The sequence below is a fragment of the Lethenteron reissneri genome, chromosome 44 (genome assembly GCF_015708825.2).
Source record: "Lethenteron reissneri isolate LAM-NWPU_2019-01 chromosome 44, ASM1570882v1, whole genome shotgun sequence".
Classification (NCBI taxonomy): Eukaryota; Metazoa; Chordata; class Hyperoartia; order Petromyzontiformes; family Petromyzontidae; genus Lethenteron; species Lethenteron reissneri.
The window spans coordinates 6,612,697-6,626,227 of NC_083822.1; positions in this window are offsets into that span (position 1 = coordinate 6,612,697).

Genomic DNA, 13,531 nt, shown 5'->3' on the forward strand with positions numbered 1-13,531 from the left:
TCGATTGCAAGCTTTCGTGACTGCAGGGATTCATATTCTTCGTTCTTTCGGTGAAGTCACGTAGAAGGGAAATAATAAAATAATAAAAATAAAACAATAAAATTCTCACGAAGTTTTGATTGCAACACAAGCAATCATTATCAGGTGTGAAAACCACGGTAAGAAAATTTGAAAAACCGCCATCTAATTTTATTGCTGTGGGTTTCACACCTGATGATTGCTTGTGTTGCAATCGAAACGTCGTGAGAATTTTTATGTTTTATTTTTATTATTTCCTTTCTACGAGACTTTACCGAAAGAACCAAGAATAGTAAACCCATTGTGCGCCGACGTCGCGGTCAGAATTTTCCGCACTTTGAAAAATTACCCGCAAGTTTCTCCGTTGCAAACATAGATGGGCAATCGTCGCAGCCTCCTGCAATAGCTCGGCAGGAGCTTCCTGTATAAAAAAAAGAGTCGTGAGACTGAGTGAGGCTTTCCTGGGTAAACAAACAGCATAGTGGTAGTAGTAATCTTCTTGATTCTTTCGGTAAAGTCACGTAGAAGGGAAGTAATAAAATAATAAAAATAAAACATAATAAAACAATTCTCACGACGTTTCGGCCACAACGCAAGCAGCCGTCCTCAGGTGAAAACCAGGTCCGTCGAGGCGACAGAGTCTGACGGACCTGGTTTTCACCTGAGGACGGCTGCTTGCGTTGTGGCCGAAACGTCGTGAGAATAATTTTATTATGTTTTATTTTTATTATTTTATTACTTCCCTTCTACGTGACTTTACCGAAAGAACCAAGAAGATGAATCCCTGCGGTAGTAATAATGTTCGACGTTTTGCTCCACGTGCAGAATCAGAATCAGAAGTTGATTTCCCAAGTAAGAGCCCATTGAGCTACAAAGCTCCTTGTCAAGGGCGACTTGGCTGGCAAACAACATCAACGCATTTCACAATTACAGATTTGACAAAAACAAACCTCATAATAGCAATTATGCTGTTGATTGCATTCACACTGGGATCATGAGAGGGCGAAACTACAAGACCGCAAAATGCCCAGTGTCGTTGTACGTGCAACGTTAAGCAACTCCATTTACCAGGAAATTGTTCTATTCACAGAACATCATGAACTTTAATTAACTTGTGGAATTCCTCTAGAATTCTGGGCAAAGATCTCCACGGTGAGGTCCTAAAGACAGACAGAGACATCATGGAGAGAGGCAGACATCAAAAAGAGAGACGAAGAGAAAGAGAGAGCCGTAGAAGCATACACACACATCCAGGGCCATTGATAAAGACAAAGAAACACATATAGAGAGACACAGAGAGAGACATGCATGGAGAGAGAGACACGCATGGAGAGAGTTATTGAGGAAATGCAGGGCTATCAATAAATATAGACAGACAGACCCAGAGAAAGAGACACGGAAAAATGTTCACCGAAGTAGAGAGACATAATGAGAGAGACGGCGAAACACATGTGTAAATACACATAGACCTACACAGAGAAATAGAGAGAGACACACACACAGAAAGACAAACGGAAAGCCGACGTGAGAGACGCACACAGCGTGCGAGAGAGAGAGAGCGACACACACACGGCCCCACAAAATAAATAACTCACCCCGTCTTCCTCGCTGCCATCCCTCGAGTAATAATTCTGGCCGCTCACACGGCCCCTGACTTCACACCCTGTGAACACGGCTGCTGACTCAGACCGAGCTGTTGTCTGAGAATTGAAGGCGCGCTTCACATGAGCCACAGTGCGTGGAGTTCCCAATGTCTGGGAGGGTGGGGAGGAGGAGCGGGGGGGGGGGGGGGGGTGCGCCGTGCTCTATCAACGGAGTCGTTTCGTGGAAGGAATTCGCAATTTGCAGCTCCCGTAGGTTGTGCGGACAATTTAATTGGGTAGTGCCGTTGCAGCCTACTGCCTACCCGTGATAAGACCGGGTCAGATAAGGGCTGAACTTCCCAGTGCGGTTGTTCCACTAACGTATGCCCCACTGAGCGTGGAGGGTCTCCACATTTTTGCGCAGACTATACCCGAGACATATTTTTCAGTCAGCCTAAATCTATCCAAATGCTGCGGTATCGTGTAATGAAATTCAACGCATCGCCGGTACCAGACCTCGGTACAAATCAATTCCTGCCACCCCAAAAACAGATACCAAGTCCCGGACTGTCCTGGTAAAACACGATTAGGTGGAATCCCTTTGTGTGTGCATGGGGGCGCGGTGGCCCAGCAGTCAGCGCATTGTGCTACGAACCCGACCACGTGAGTTCGAGTCCCGTCCACGACCAACACCAGTGACGATTATCTGAACCGGTCCTGGCCTTCCCTTAGGTCGACTCACCCTCAATTGAGTACCCTGGTGTGGTGTGAAAATATCGCTACGAGGGAGAGAGAGATAAAGGCGGCCCGGCGTGGTGCTGGCCACCCATTCTCTCGTGTGCTGTGCCGGCCTGGATAGGTGCTCGTTTTACAGCACTTACCACAAAAGTCTGTTAAGCCTGCCCGGGGAATCTTTGTCTTGATATGCGTGTGTGTGTGGGTTTTTGAGGATGGGGGAGAGAAATGGTGCAGCGGTTTCCGCATTGCGATGTGAACCCAGTGACCTGAGATTGATTCTCAAACGTAGTTTTGGAGACCCGAGACACAAATACTAGACGAGGCTATTCGAGGCCTCCTCTGATCCGAGACCTCTGAGCCAAAAGGCCTCCCACCCCACCCGCCCTTAACCCCCCCCCCCCCCTTCTCTTTGCCGTCCTGAATATTATACCTGGTGCAGAGTGAGAATACCACCTATGGGGAAACAAAGGTGGTCAGGCGTTGTGGTGGTCACATGCGCCTCCTATTGTCATTTGCGGTTCTCCGTTGGTGCTCACCTGATAGCGCTGTAAGCTTTCTAGGGGGGTCTTGTCTCTGTGTTGGGGCAAAGTTGGCAGGGAGTTGGGTGTGATGGTCCTATGGGGGGCCAAGCAAGCATGTGTCCCCCTCCCCCCCCATAATTCACAGCAGTCTCCCCATAGCCCTTGTATCAGTCCTTTGAGTCCACTGCTGAATGAAAGCCTCGCCACGCTATGCAGGTTGTGTGGGGTCAATTCACCAGACATAATCGCACTGTCAGTGCACGCTGGTGAAGGTGGGGAGCGTATAAGTGGGTGCATGGAAGTCCAATACAACCGATTGTTTGAAAAAAAGTCTCGTGTTGTAATTTAGTTTGAAGCGCCATGTCCTGCTGATCACCACCTGGCAACGCGCCACAGCTGCCCACGGCAACTTGGCGTTCAAGATGGTCATCAATCCAAGCACACGAGCCAGGCTCAAAGCATGCTTAGCTTTTCAGATCTCCCCGCACCTCCAATGAGCACGGTTGGCTGCGTACCGTAGTTCACCATACATACGTGCAGATCACCTTTTTTGAAACCGTGTCTTAGAACCCCCACTGGAGGGTCCGGTGGTGGGGAGGGTGGGATGAGGAGGGCAGAGGTCAGATCTCATTGAGGCCGTGTGTGTGCACCGATCCCTCCTCGGCTCCCGCAGGCATTCGTACTTCCAGCAGAACCCTAAGCAATGGACCCGGTGTATGCAAACCCTCGAGGACATTACGGAGATGGTTTGCGCTGTTCCGACTCGAGATGCACACCGGGAGCGCACCCGGAGCGCACCGGTCGTCAATCACTGCGGCTCATTTCTCATGTCAAGGACGGTAATACAGCCGGTCTGCACCGACAATGAAGTGGCACACGTTCAGATCGTTCCACATTTATTTACTTTATTCATTTGATTGTTCGGGGCAAGCATTACTCTAAGCGTACTTCATCATACCCTTGTCACTTGAAGGTATTTTTTGTTATACGTTTCATACATTTCATGGGGGTGGAGCTGCGGGAAAGTGGTTTAGCGCACTGCCACCGATATTCGCATTGATTGAGATTCAAATCGAGGTCGCCAAGGTTCGTGGCGCAGTGCGTTAATCGCTGTCCCACCTCTCCACCGCAAAGAACGAACGAGCAGTTAAACTCCACGGGCAAATACTGACGGCCTGAGACGACAAAGATCCATTGCATGGCTACACACAATCAGGCCTGGTGCCAAGGGGGTTGGGGCAGTTCCACTCGGAATGGCAAATGCTACCACTATCCACCATGGGCAGAGAACACTTGGCACATGTACCGCATGTTGCATTAACACTCAATGTGCATTATGACATTCCGTAGCTGTTTAATTTCACAGGTGTGTTTTTTTCTGAAATGGTATTCTGTGAAACGTACTGCAGTGCTCTTCTTGAGTTACCTTTTTCTCACAGAAAGCAGCCATCACAGAGACGGTTGTTATGTAACTTGTTTTGATCGAACGAAAAAATGCTCCAAATATATATTTAGCATTTTTCACCCTGGAGTAAGAGAGATACGTTTCGAAAAGGTCGTTTAAGGGGGATTTCAGATAGTTTAAAGGACAATTTGGAATATTTTTCAGGTTTCTGAATCGCTTTACACGACGCACTCATGCAAATATGATTCCGTGCTAACAACCGTGACGTGAGCCGATGCCACGTGACGCCACTTTTGGTGGAAAAAGGCACGGATGCGACATCATAGTGAGTTTTCGCGACTAATATTATGATTAATAATTGACTTTTGGATCAGATCGCATGAGTAAAATGTGTGTCAAAACACCCTCCTCCACCCGACACAGCCAACTAATGAAGTTGTCCCGTGAACAAGCGTGTCTCAGCACACGGGTGTGTCTGAGACTAATCCACGCACATTTAACGGGTACGGACGTTCACTGATAGTTGCAACCAGCATCAATCGGACAGTTGCCAAAGAATATGACAATGTCCTCCAGTCTTTGGCTTTAAATAGGTGGCTGCGTCGGGTGGAGCATGTATACGACACACTTTACTTGCGCAAGCTCACCTCGAAACATTGTTTCGTAATCAGTGACGTCACTTCCGGTTTTAGAATCTATTCGAAACGTGGACAACAAAAACACTCGGATCGTCTAAAACGTCATAACCAGGTCAGATGTTTTCATTGTTTTTAGGGCATCTCCGAAGCACATCCCTACTGAACGCTGACCAATTAAGCCATATCTGGGACAATGGCTTAGAGGGCTAATAAACACTCCACCAAACACGATAGCTTCATCAATTCACACATTCGAATCATCCTCACACGCTGTGCGTTTCATAGTGCAACGATTCCCACCGATGGTGAATAGATATGTGCAATTTCACGAACGGTTTAATTATAAACAGGCCTTCCCGTCAGCAGTGGCGTGAACACGTTATTGCAGGGCTGCACCTTTACCGTGTGTAATTTATACTTATTAATTGTGAATGTAATTATACTCAAATCGAGCGCGTATTAATCTATGGTTTTCATGGGGATGCCTAAATATCGATGTTTTTTTATTCGAACGCGTCGTGAGCCCTGCAGCCACTAGAGGCCGCTACATTAATCATGATGGTAAAAAATATATAATCGATTATCGAGTCCAATCGTTATCCCGCGAATCTCGTCAAATTGTATTGCTGTGGTTCTTTGTGTGGGAGGAATCTTTTCTTCCCTTATATTTATACATGTTGACAGCCATGCCTTTCAACATGAAAAAAATTGTCATGTGTTGATAACGTGTGTAATGTAATAGATTATAGGAATCGAGTGTGGTGCATGTGTAACGCTGTACTGCAGCTGAAAGTGCGCCTTGCATATGTAAAGTATTATGATTACAATGTGATATTAATAACGAGATTTAATAAATAGCAAACATTTAAGTAAATTTAACCCCCCTCCAAGCCAGCAAACCATGTTCTTAAGTATATATAATATCGTTTGAGTGTGATATTTATATCTGTACAATACTGATACGCATATTTTTGACATGCAAGTCTGAATAAGGATTCCTTCCCGCATTCCAATACATCTAGGATATCTGTAGAAAATAGAAGCAAACAACAATTTAAATTGTTCAACTCACCGCATGTGAAGTGTACTAATTCAGAGACACTAGTAGGAGGCATTATCCCTCTTGTTTATTCCGGCTCTCACAGCCATAGGGGATAACTCCATAGCGGGTCGGGACAGCCAACATAATGCCAGACCCACAGCTTGAAGAGGCAAAGACCACACCGACAGCAGCATGACGAGTTCCATTCCCATTGCCAGCAGCCCCGAGTGAGTCGGAGCTCGCCTTTTATTCTCCCCAGCGTGACCAGGCTCCGCCCTCGGCCACGCACCCCTCTGGATCCCCCAGAAGGCTCCGGGCTTGGCCCACGGGTCCAACATGTAGAATGGACTGCTACCCCAAATCCCATTGGTTACCAATCTCCCAGCGCCACGCGCTCCAGTGACTCATTCAACGTCACTACACTTGTACGGAAACAGTGGTGGATCCGGCGAGGTGGGTGAAGAGGTGGTGGGAGGGGGGGTACGTGGGTACGTGTAATGTTTTATTGTTATTTTTATGGATTTACAATTGACTTTTAGGTCAGATCGCTACGTGAGCGCAACGCCAATGTTGTGCCGTACACCCTCCTCCACCTGACGATGCAACTAAATCAATTAATTCCCGGAGCGGTTTCAGATATTCGTTACCGATGTTGGCGCTAACCACTACACCACCGCTTCACTCCCCACTCCCACTTCAAATCAACGCCCCTCAAATGTAACTGACCCTGCAACCCCACCACTCCCCAGGGTTAGAGCTAAAACAAAAACTCCAAGTGAGGGGAAGGTGGCATCTTACGTTAACAAAAAAAAATATGCATCGTATTTATTTTCTCTGACGAACGTACATTTAAGCATTCATTTTAGGGGTTTCAAGGGGGGCAGTTTCCCAACCCTCTCCCCACACTTGTCACTGCACGCCACTCTCTTTGAGATCCCAGTCTCGTTAAACATCAACCGTCCATCACTCAAGTGCAGACCGGGCATCAAGCGGCAACACCCGTTAAATTGGACCATCGGGAAATCGGGCATAGGTTTCACACACTATAATGTTTATATATGTATGTACACACACACGCGGGTATTTACTGCCCGCTTTCAGTGTGCGCGCATAAACGCGGCGCTGCGAATGGCAGGCAGTTTCATTAACGTGAAGGCCATGCTTCGTTAATTAAATACGCCGGCGAGTTTAGTGCGAGAAGCGTTCTACGCTCACACACGATCCCATCTCACGCACACAGCGCACACAGACACGCTGCCCCTAATTAGGCAGGGCACACAGAGGTAAAGGAAACATTCCATCATCATCATCATCGTCATAATCTAAAATCATCATCGTCACGCCATGTGACCGACGGTCTGTGACCTCGCGCAGTAATGTTTTGAAGGCGCTCTTATTAGGAGGAGGGTCGGTCAGGGGACTCGTAGGTGAGGGCATTGCGAGTGCACCGCTGAGATGTTCTGGTTTGTGTCTAGGTTTCAGCTGCCAGCAATTAAACCGCGTTCTCAAGTTGCAGTGAGCTGACGGGCTCAGTTCGGTCTCTGGTGACTGAACAAAAAACAGCAGCATATTATTTGGCGTGCGACTGATATTGGCTAAATTCCTGCTCTGGGAATTACACAACAGAGCATTGGGTTGACTGCCATGCGGCGAACAATTCTCTCCACTTTTAAGGGATCTCAGAAGTAGCTCTGTGATGTTCCCTTCCGCGAGCAATTCCCGCACACACTGGGCCATGACCTGCGAGGATTCAGAATGGTTATTGACCCGACACTAAGAGAGCAGAGTTTGAATACAAATTATGAAATGACAACAACACGTAAAAACAAGTTTGCCTGGTGACATCACCCATGCAGCAGCGACCATTGTGCATTTTAGTTTGTAGGCTGTAGGACAAATTGCTATCGCCTGAAAAATAAGAATAGTTTTTATCCTTTCTGGAAATAATGCAGGTGTGAAGGTGTTCAAACACCAAAAAGATACCTTTTGCAAGGAATACGTCTCCAATAATCACACGTATTTGTGGCGAACATGCAAACAAACACTCTGATAATATATGCATTGTCTTTGAAAGTGTACAAATAAGTGTGGTTAATGCAGACTGATTTCCTTGCAAGATTGATCTATTTGGCATTAGAACATCTTAACACCTGTTTTTTTGCCATAAATTGTAACAACTGTTTTTTATTGTTCATACTTTGATACTGGCAAAAAGGTGCCATCCATGATGTGCTACCACCTGATATGTCAACATTTCAGTGGTTTCTAATGATTGATATTTCCAATACAATTTTACGTTATTTAAATCACCTTTTTGTTTTTCTAAAGAAGACTAGCAATACATTGGAATTTGGATTTACACAGCCAGTGGTCGAGCATGGTCGTCACGGGGGCCTGGGTCCAAGGAATCAATTGGAGGTCCCCCCCCCGTCAAATTCCCTCCTCTTCACAGCGCGGTGCTTGTGTCCATGTGGCCGATGCTTTCGTGCAGTTGCACTGCCTGCACACGCGTATAAACACAACGCTGTGTGTATATATATATATATCATTTGAAGCTAAATGCGAACGTATCTCACGTTGCGTTGTTTTTTGCGTTAAGGTTTAAACAAACAAACAAACAAAAATAACGAGCCTTGATGTTACAGTTGGTACTGGCGAATGAGACATTCGGCGTAGGGGGGGGGGGGGGCCCTATTTGTGTAGAACGTTGCTTGATGTTAACTCATCTGTCGAACTTTCCTACCTCCCGCTTCGCCTGTGCCCTATTCGTGTCTTCTCGCGCTCGATGACTAATTTACCCGCGTGTCAGTGGAGCTGCGATTTATGAAGTCGAATTGGAGATTATCTTTTTGGTTAAATAAAATAAATAATCTTCCAGCGAATGTCAAGCACGTCACGCCGTGCTTCAAATGTGTATGGATCCCAAACATTCAAAGGGCAATAGTTTGTATTTCGCGTTGGGTGCTTTTTTTTGAGTCATACATTTTCCACAACTATTTTATTTATTTTGCTTTTGAGTTGCGTCTCGCAGCGTTGAACTCGCACCTTTGCGCGCGCCTGCGATTCCCGAACAGGAGTCGGCGCGACCCACCCTGGTGCTGTCACTCCGAGGTCACAACAAAGATGCCTCCTTTCAAACTCACAGCGGCGCTTTTGGAAAGCTGAACTTGATCTACACTATGGGGACCTCATTTGCCAGTAAAAATATGATAATTGGTTCTTTACCCTTCTATCTGGCAACAAAACTGACACCTTTTTACAAGGAGTCATGTTTGCATAGACCGCAATACCTGCAGTCATAATACAAACAAAAGACATAACTCTGATAATGTGCACTGTCCTTGAAGTTGATTGGTCCACACCCGAGACAGCTTTCCTTCGAGCCTAGTCTCACATGGGTTGGCCCAGAAGACGCCAAAAGGCGCACAACTCAAAGACAATGCACCATCAGAGTATGAGAGCTCGGGGCAAACATCTACACTATGGGGACCGCATTTACTGGCAAATGAGGTCCCCATAGTGTAGATGTTTGCCCCGAGCTCTCATACTCTTATGGTGCATTGTCTTTGAGTTGTGCGCCTTTTGGCGTCTTCTGGTCCAACCCATGTGAGACTAGGCTCGAAGGAAAGCTGTCTCGGGTGTGGACCAATCAACTTCAAGGACAGTGCACATTATCAGAGTTATGTCTTTTGTTTGTATTTATGACTGCAGGTATTGCGGTCTATGCAAACATGACTCCTTGTAAAAAGGTGTCAGTTTTGTTGCCAGATAGAAGGGTAAAGAACCAATTATCAACTGAACTTGATCGTCAACAAAAGTAACAATTCCCATGCGCCTTGACAAAATTGTCCAATAAAACTATAAGGCATGTCATGGTGCCTGCTGAGACGTGGTTCAGAAGGAGCATGCTCGCTAAACAAACAATACAAATGGAACAAAAAAACGTGAAGAATTGCGCAGAGAAGTGTGGCTTCAAAGTCAACTCTGATGAGCAAAGGGGAACACGCAGATCAGAGAACGTACGCAGAAGACTGACGATTCAGACTTGTAGGCAGGACACGGTCAAGGCGAGAAGGGACGATGGCTGATTGGTCAAGGATAATGACGGAACGGCAGCCAGGGAATGGAACGCGTCCGAGATGACATCCACCGAGGAAGATGGAGCGATGCAATCAGCTCGCGTATCGGGGATTGTTACATCGCGGAATCGTAAGAGAATCGTGACAGCACGGGGGAGGCTTTCATCCAGCAGTGGATTCAATGTGTCTGATGATGAAATTCAAATGAGGTCCCTAAACACGCTTGGTGTTTGCTGACTACCCTGCGTGACGTAGGGTGCAATGGTTCAACCCGAGACCGCTGGCACGCGTAGACAGACAGAGATCCCCCTTATGACCTTGAACAGGCTGTTGGGGCAAGTGCTGTTAGCGAGCACCTATTAAGGTCGGAACAGCGCACGAGGGGGTGTTGTAGCCAGAACTATGCGTTGACACCTTTGTATCCGCAATGCTGATGTTTTCACACCGCACCAGTTACTAATTTACGGTTGAGTCGTACCTAGGGGAGGCCCAGAACCAGTTCAGATAATCACCAATGGTGTTGGTGGCCGTAAGCGGGAATCGAACTCGAGTAGCGCAGCACGCTACCTGCTACACTACCGTCCATACACACACACACAAACGATCTCTATCCCTAATGTTATTCAGCACCCTGTGTATTACTTGGAGTTATTGTTCACCAATCATCGGGTGCATATAGCATGTAAACCATTTTTATTTAGTATTTGGAGAGAGACCATTGGTACAGCGTTGAAAGGCGGACGTTGGAGGATCGTGAGAGTTTGAGCAATTGCCCTTCTGTCGAGCAGAGAGAGAGAGCTGACCGATTGATTGGCACGAGTGAGCCAATGTCTGCACACTCTCTCCGCTCTGAATAACGGTCACTGCCAACAACATCACGCCATCGTTATGCATATCTCTGTTATAAGGCGGTGCTGATGACAAATGTGCAGTTTTTTTTTTAAATCATCTCCGCCTGTGCATCACTGCCAAGCCAGTCCGTTATATTTATTTTACATAATACAACAACGATTACAACATCAAGGGCAGTTGCTTCCATTCCTCCGGTCCTGGTGACGACTCACAGTGAATAATAATAATAACAACAATTATAATATAAATCGTGCAATGAATTTTTTTATGCAAATGAGTCTCGTTGAATATCGATGCTCATTTGCTGCCGGAGGGTACTGCGTATGGGGATGCCGGCGTAGTTGCGATGGTGAGCGAACTGGACTTCGATTTTCTCTCGCTGCGCGGCAGTTGAAGCGAGTTTCTTGAATCCCCCCCCACCCCCCACCGACTCAGTCTGATTCGCAGTACAAATGGGCACAACGCGGTAAGTCGATTGGCAAGTCGCGTGCGGTGGGGTAAAGTGTGGGTACACATACCTTCTTCCGAGATGTCCCTCCAGTGTGGAAGAGTAGGCCAAGCACCCTCGAGAGGGGCTCCATGGAATTACCTCCAGTCGAGGCGTATACTTCGCCAGCAGTGGCGTGACGAAGCAAATTGCAGTGGCTGCACCTTTACATCTTGCTGCATTGGGAAGTATGGGCAATTCATTATTTACTTGTTTGTTTTAAATTTCGGAGCGTTTTATATGCGCCTTTGGGGAAATCAGGGCACCTGGAGATTATTCCATAACACATACGATGGTATATCGCACAAACTAAGCTATATAAAACTAAATTTTTATTTTTATTTTTATTTTACCAGCTCAGGCCCACCGAGCTATATAGATATTTTTCAGAAGCGACCTGGTCACAAATGATATCTCAACCAAGTGGCTTATCACGTGGCCATTTATAGCAGCAGCCAAATACTCCAAACGCGTGTTTCCAAATGTGGAGGGAAACCCAGAGGACCCCGGTGAAAAATCCACACGACCACGGGGAAAACATCCAAAATCCAAATATACAGGCGTCAGGGTCGAACCTACGACCTCCTGCATACCAGACAAGGTAGTTAACATCTCGCCACCGTGGCTGACTCATGGCTGAGAGTCAAACGGGTTCACGAACGCACTTGCCGTACTGCCAATGCCTGGCCACTGGATAACAGGCGTGCGCCACCACAAAGATCCCCCGTATAGCCTTAATAGACTGTAGGGGCAAGTGCTGTTCACGAGGACCTATGAAGGCCGGAACGGTACAAGAGGGGGTGGGTGGCCAGCACCACGCCCGGCAGCCTTTCTCTCCCTAGTGGCGATGTTTACACACTACACCAGGTACTAGTTTGAGCCTGAGTCGACCTAGGGGAGGCCCAGGACCGGTTCAGATAATTGTCACTGGTGTTGGCCGTGAGTGGGAATCGAACCCGGGTCGCCTGGTTCATAGCGCAGCGCGCTAACCGCTACACTCCCGCTCCCACACACACACGCAGGCACACACACACACGCGCACACACACACACAGACACACACACAGACACAAACACACACAGACACACACACGCACAGGCACACACACACAGGCACACACAGGCACACACACACAGGCACACACACAGGCACACACACAGGCACACACACACACAGGCACACACACAGGCACACACACAGGCAGACACACACACGCACACACACAGGCACACACACAGGCACACACACACAAGCACACACACACAGGCGCACACACACAGACACACAGGCACACACACAGGCACACACACAGGCACACACACACACAGACACACACACAGACACACACACAGACACACACACACAGGCACACACACACAGGCACACACACACACACACAGGCACACACACACAGGCACACACACAGACCATCGTCATCACCAAATTCGATGCGATGGCGTAACCCCTCCAAACCACCATTATTGACAGCGACGGAAGTTTTAATTATTTGGGGATTTTAAACTCATATCAGCCTTGCACGTGTTCGTCGCATAGATAAGATGTCGGATTTAAGTGACCAGCAATGGTTATTGATATTGACTGTGATCAATTCAGCCACAATCAACACGAACTCGTCGGCTGTCGACCAGGTTAAGCAGGAGTTAGTGAGCCTGGTAATAGTTCTCGCATGAGTTGAACCACCAGGGCTTGCCAGCTGTTTCTAGATTTGAAGCTTTCGTGACTGCAAGGATTCATATTCTTAGGGTTTTTTCGGTAAAGTCACGTAGGTAAAAAAATTAAAATTAATAAAAGTAAAATAAAAATAAAATAAAAATCACGACGTTTCGGAGGCAACACAAGCCTCCGTCTTCAGGTGGAACCGTCACAGCACGATAGTTGTATCAAGTGAGCGAAATTCCAAGAAACAGTCCTTGTATATATACTGGTTGAGGGTGGGAGGAGCCAAGATAGGCCCTGTATATTATTATTGAGGTTCGGTGCGGCTGAAGCACGCTGTTAGGAATGAGCCTTTGTTGTGTAGACTGGTTGAAAAGAGTTGTTAAGGTGAGGCTGATGTAAAGGTGCGTGTCAGCCTCATCTTAACAGCTATCGTGCTGTGACGGTTCCATCTGAAGATGGATGCTTGTGTTGCCTCCGAAACGTGATTT